Genomic DNA, 6171 nt, shown 5'->3' on the forward strand with positions numbered 1-6171 from the left:
TATTTTATATATTATTTTTTAAAATATATATTGTTAAAAATGAGTACAAGTGAAAATGAATGGCTTTTCCTTGGTTGGAGAGGGATGTGAGGTGCCACTAATAAAATTGGCACTTTTATTTACACATCAAGTATTTGGCCAACCTTAAAGTGGTATATTGCCACATATAAACACACAACTCACATATACATGCTAGCTATTATTGTTATTTATTCCTTTGGCACCCCTATGAATCTGTTCCAGCCTCCGGGCAGACAGTCCTAACCCTGCTGATAGAACAGACTTTCAGAGGAATCTCTTGGAGAGAGAGTGAAATGGTTAGAGCTTTCCGACCCGGCAAGGATGGAGTTACAGGATCTCTTTTATTCTTCAAGCAGTAGTCTCGAGGGACTGGCGTCCTTCAGAGAGCTCCCATTCCAGAAGCTGGGCAGTTTAGTTGGAGGAGATTTTTGTAAAAATGTCCAGAGAGAGGGTGGTTCTGGGAGAGCTGGGGGAGAGCTTTGCTTCAAGCTAGATTGTCAGGGCTGTCATTTTCAATCAGGGGCAGGTGTTGATGCTAATCTTAACAGTCTGTTGGAGATGAAAGGCAGGGACAGATGGTCTCCTCTGAGATCTTTGAGCACCGTGGTCTGGAGTCATAACGTTTGGGAGGTGACAGAACCTTCTTGCTCCCATCAACAACTTGCATCCCTGCTTGACGACCTGCAGAGCTAAGCGCCTTCTATAGCGATCAGAAAACAGCTGAGAAGATTGTCCTGGTGCTGAGCGGAACATTGATCGGGTCAGCCAAGCCAGCCAAGGTGAGCTTGGGGAAAAACTCAGGCCTTGGACACGAGTTAGTGACAGTGCAGGATGAAGTTAAGCGGCTGTTTTATCAACATAAGGATGATTCCATTACGATAATGGGGAAGGAGCTGTTTTATAAACATGGGGATGATTCCATTACAATAATGGGGAAGGAGCTCTTTTATAAACATGGGGATGATTCCATCATGATAATGAGGGCTGTTTTATAAACATGGGGATGATTCCATTATGATCATGGGGGGTACTCCAGGATCCCTCCAGGGTGGGGCCACTTCTGGGATTCCTAGAGATGTTTAGAAATAACATCGCTGTTTCCAGAACAGAATGAGTCCCAACATGTAGCCCGAAGGAGGAAATGCGGGAGCTACCACTGGGATATGGGTGACCGAAATATGGAATGGTCTCAGGGGTTCATGGGCTAGTTTTCAGAAGTGGGCTCCAAGTCGCAGTCACCAATAGAATCGTGAACTGGATGTAAAAACAGCAAGGGCAGGTGACTCCAAGCTAAGAGAGCAGTGGTTTAGAAGGATTGGCAGAGAGAGAAATTCTAAGCATTAATGTAAGAATGAGTGAGAAGATAAATGGCTTCCATTCCAATATGGGGAGAGGAAAGGTGTTTCTCCCTTGAACTCCATCTTCATCAGGGGTCATAGATATAATTAGACAAGGCCTGGGAATTGTTCTATCTTATATATATAATTTTTATTTTTTTACATGTTAAATATGTTAAAGTATATGTTAAACACAATATATGTATACATATCCATACACTTATTTTGCTGCACAAGAAAAGTAGGACTTAGAAATAAGGTAAAAAGAACCTGAGAAGGAAATCAAAAATGCAGGCGGACAAAAACAGAGGGAGTGGAAATGCTATGTAGTGGTTCACACTCATTTCCCACAGTTCTTTCACTGAGTGTAGATGGTTCTCTTCATTATTGAACAAATTATATATATTTGTATTTTTAGCAAGGTAATTAGGCTTAAGTGACTTGCTCAGAGTCACACAGCTAGTATTTGTTAAGTGTCTGGGCTTGGATTTGAACTCAGATCCTCCTGACTTTAGGGCCAGTGCTCTAACCACTGTGCCATTTAGCTGCCCCCATTGTTATATCTTAATGATCTCCAGAGAAGAGTAGAGGAGAAGAAGAATAAATTAGAGGGAAGAGAAAGAAATCTTAGGGGAAATTATGTCACATAATCAGGATATGTCAATAAACTTCTACAGAGACAAAGAGAAGGGTCAGTGGTGAGCACTTAAACCTCACTCTACTGAACTGGTCAAAGGCAGAAAGAATATATACATAGATACATATATACAGTTGGATGCAGAAATGTAGAAATGCATTTCATTCAGCTGAAGTATAGAAGGGAAAGGGGAGACAGGAAAAAAGGAGAGTTAGGGCTAGGAGGCCATATTAAGGGTAAGATTCATCCTAAGAAAAACAAAGCCTTTATTGTTGTTTAGGTAGTCTTTTGTACCACAGTTCCCTTTGGATGTCCTGACCTAGTTTCCCTAATTGTCCTATTTAGTTACTCTGCCTTAGGTTATAACCTTTCCCTCTTAATGTTTGATGGGATAAAGATCTACTTCAGTTACTCTGCCCCCAGACCCCAGGCTATAATCATTCCCTCTTAAATGGTTGATATCAGAGGCTGGATTTGAACTTGGGAAGATGAGATTTCCTGACTCCTGGCCCAGTACTCTGTCCACTTCTGCAGCTATGGGCCCTTCTAAAGGGCCAAAGCAGAGTGGGCTGTCCCCAGCAGGTGGTCTGATCCTTGTCCCGGAAGGGATTGAAGTGGAAGCCAGATATTGGAGAGGGGATCCCCTTTCAGTCACGAGTCAGGTTTTACATCTTTAGGCTATAATCATTCCTTCTTAATGTTTGACAGGATAGAGGTCTACCCATTTTAGACATCATTAGAATATCAGTAACCTCTCCAGTACCTCCCTCCATTGTGTCATCCTAGGTGCCTCCCCCCATTAGGTTATTCCCATCCAGGTACCTCCCCCATTATGTTATTATTCTTGTTATTCTATAAAAATCTTGCTGTCCCGATGCTCAGTGCAGCTTCTTTGAGCCAATAGTCTCATTCAGCCCTGGGACCAACCATGGATCTATTTGGTCCCCGTATATCTCTCCATTTAATAAACTATTAAATTGGTCTCTAATCTCTGTCTTGCTCAATTTCTCTGGCATTATAGTTTCAGTCATGTCAAATATGCAAAGATACTGGAGTTGTTCACCATTTTCTTCTTTTTTGATGAGGCAATTGAGGTTAAGTGACTTGCCCAGGAAGTGTTAAGTGTTTCAGATCAGATTTGAGCTCAGGTCCTCCTGACTTCAGGGCTAGTGCTCTATCCACTGCCTCACAGATGAGAAAACTGAGACAAACATGGTTAAGTGACTTGCCCAGGTTCATATAACCAATAAGTGTCTGAGAATAGATTTGAATTCAGGTCTTCCTGACTCCAATCCTGGCACTCTATACATGGGGCCCTCTTACTCTGAATAAATTCTAAGACTGTACAAGGACTTTGGTAGTTCTCTTTAAGATAGCAAAGAATGAGACCGAGGGGCTGTCCATCATTTGGGGGATGACTGAACTAAGTCTGGTGTATAAATGAGATCAAATACGATTGTACTGTAAGCAGTGATGAAGGGGCTGATTGAGAGAAACCTGAGAAGACCTTTATGAACTGATGTGAAGTGGAGCCTAGAGCCAGAAGAACGATTTATACAGTGGCAACAATATGGTAAAAGCTGAACTCAGAGCAGTGTAATGAGAATCACAATTCCAGGACACTAATGATGAAATGTGCTCCCTGCCTCCTGATAGAGAAGGGAAGGACTCAGTGGAGAATGAGACCTTTTTGGGGGGGAGCATGAGCAATATGGACATTTGCTTTGCATAAATATACATGTTTATAATAGGGATTTGGTTTTTCTTTCATTATCAACTGGAGGAGTGCTTTGGGGAGAGAGAGAGAGAGAGAGAGAGAGAGAGAGAGAGAGAGAGAGAGAGAGAGAGAGAGAGAGAGAGAGAGTAGATTTTGCTCATTGGAAAAAATAATAATTCAAAGTTGAGAAAAGTGAGTGCGACAGGAACTTAGGGTCACAGCACGTCACTGGAACATGTTATAATCTATGGACTTGTTGGATCCAAAGAAACCAGCGTGTACTGAGTACCGAGCACTCAATGCTACCATGCTGTGGTTTTTTCCCCTAGTCGCAGGGTAAGGCACACTCTGTGAGGCTGGATGGTAATTTTAGTACTAAGAAACCAATAGCTCTTCATGTAGCTGCTGGTAAACAGGGGAACATGATGTTAACATTTGTGCATCGTCTCAGATTCAGAAAGAATTTGGGCTGTCAGAGAAGAGCAACTGGTGATGGACGGATGGTCTGCTCGGGGAGGGCGCTGTAAAAAAGCTTGGTATAAGGAAAGGCTTTCTAACAAGTATTTTTTGGTGCTTTGTGGTTGTTCAGTTCTCTGTGACCCCGTCTGAGGTTATCTTGGCAAAGAAATAGGAGTGGTTTGTCACTTCCTTCTCCAGTTCATTTTTACAGATGAGGAAACTGAGGCAAAAAGGGGTAAATGACTTGCCCACACAGCTTGTGTCAGAGGCTGGGTTTGAACTCGGGAAGATGAGAATTCCTGACTCCTGGCCCAGCACTCTGTCCACTTCTGCAGCTAAGGGCCAAAGCAGAGAGGGCTGTCCCTAGCGGGTGGTCTGAGCCTTGGCAGGGAAGGGATTGAAGTGGAAGCCAGATATCGGAGAGGGGATCCCCTTTCAGTCATGAGTCAGGGGAGCTGGCTTCTGAAATGCCTTCTTTGCACTCTGAGGCCGTCTGAACGTTGGTTTGACCCTGCCTGACACTCGTTAAATTATGCCCATGGTAGTGACCAAGCGGCCGACATCTTGGTTGGGCGCACAAGCCCCGAGGCTGGAGCCCAGCTTTGGCTTCCACTTCCCCCTCTGCGACCAGGGGCAGGGCCCTCAGCGTCTGGGCCTCCCTTTGGTCCTCTGTGAGAAGGCGGCCTGCGTCCCTTCCACCCCGGGCCCTCCTATAGAAGGCTTGCATGCCTCTGTGCCAAGGTTGTGAGTTCCGAGCTCCTTAGATGGTTGGCCAGGCCTGGGTCCCTTCCCCATTTGTCTGCATCCCCCTCAATGAATTTCATTCACCCTCCTGCTGAGGTCACTCTCCTTATAAAGGGAGCCTCAGGCTCCCCTCCTCTCCCCCCTCTCCCTCCCTCCCTTGGCGGGGCTCCCAGGTTCCATCTGTGATTTATTTTTGGCATCTGGGTCCTCAGTGATCAAAGAACAGCTAATTGTTTTCCTTCTGGGTACAAGGTGGGTCTGGGGACACTTCCCCAACGACCCCATTGCTCTTCCCCATCAGTCCCTGTTGCATCCTCTGAGCAATCTGGGCTGGATTGTCTGCAAAGCACTGTGGGCCTGGCAGACAGGAGGTAATGGTGGCTGGGCAGCTCAGTGATTGGTATCAGGATCTGAGTCCTTTAAAGGAAATGGTGGCAGTGGGCATGATAGATGGGCAGCAGTGGGCATGATAGATGGGCAGCAGTGGGCAGAGGGGCTGGGTAGCTGTGGGAGGGGGTGGGTGGGAGTAGGAGAAGCAGTGGGCAGGGGGCACAATAAGCAGGGGCGAAAGGCATTGGGCAGGGGGGATGGGCAGCAGTGGTCAGGGGGGATGGGCAGGAGAGGATGGGCAGCAGTGGGCAGGAGGGGATGGGCAGCAGTGGGCAGGGGGGATGGGCAGGAGAGGATGGGCAGCAGTGGGCAGGAGGGGATGGGCAGCAGTGGGCAGAGGGGCCGGGTAGCTGTGGGAGGGGGTGGGTGGGAGTAGGAGAAGCTGTGGGCAGCGGGGCACAATAAGCAGGGGCGAAAGGCAGTGGGCAGGGGGGATGGGCAGCAGTGGGCAGGGGGGATGGGCAGCAGTGGGCAGGGGGGATGGGCAGCAGTGGGCAGGAAGACCGGGCAGCGGGCAGGAGCTGAGTGAACGCCTGAACTGTTGCTGAGGCAGGACCGGGCCCGGGGAGCCTCTTCACTCCGGCGCCACCGCTTCGGCCGGGAGACCGGGCTCCTTCGCTGAAGACTCTGAACCGGCCGGGCTGTGAGGGCCGCGGGGCCTTCCCGGCGGCCTGGGGCCGTGGGCGCTGCCTCGGGCCCGTGGGAGGGAGGGGGCCGGCCCGGCCCACGGCAAGCCGCCGCAGGCGGGGGCTGCTCCGTCTCCCGCCCCGGGCTCCGTTAGCTGCGCGTCTGATTGACAGCGGGGGGAGGGACTGGGGGAGGGACTGGGGGAGGGGAGGGGCCGGGGATGGGGGAAGAAGGGGGAG

The sequence above is a fragment of the Antechinus flavipes genome, chromosome 4 (assembly GCF_016432865.1).
Source record: "Antechinus flavipes isolate AdamAnt ecotype Samford, QLD, Australia chromosome 4, AdamAnt_v2, whole genome shotgun sequence".
NCBI classification, from domain to species: Eukaryota; Metazoa; Chordata; class Mammalia; order Dasyuromorphia; family Dasyuridae; genus Antechinus; species Antechinus flavipes.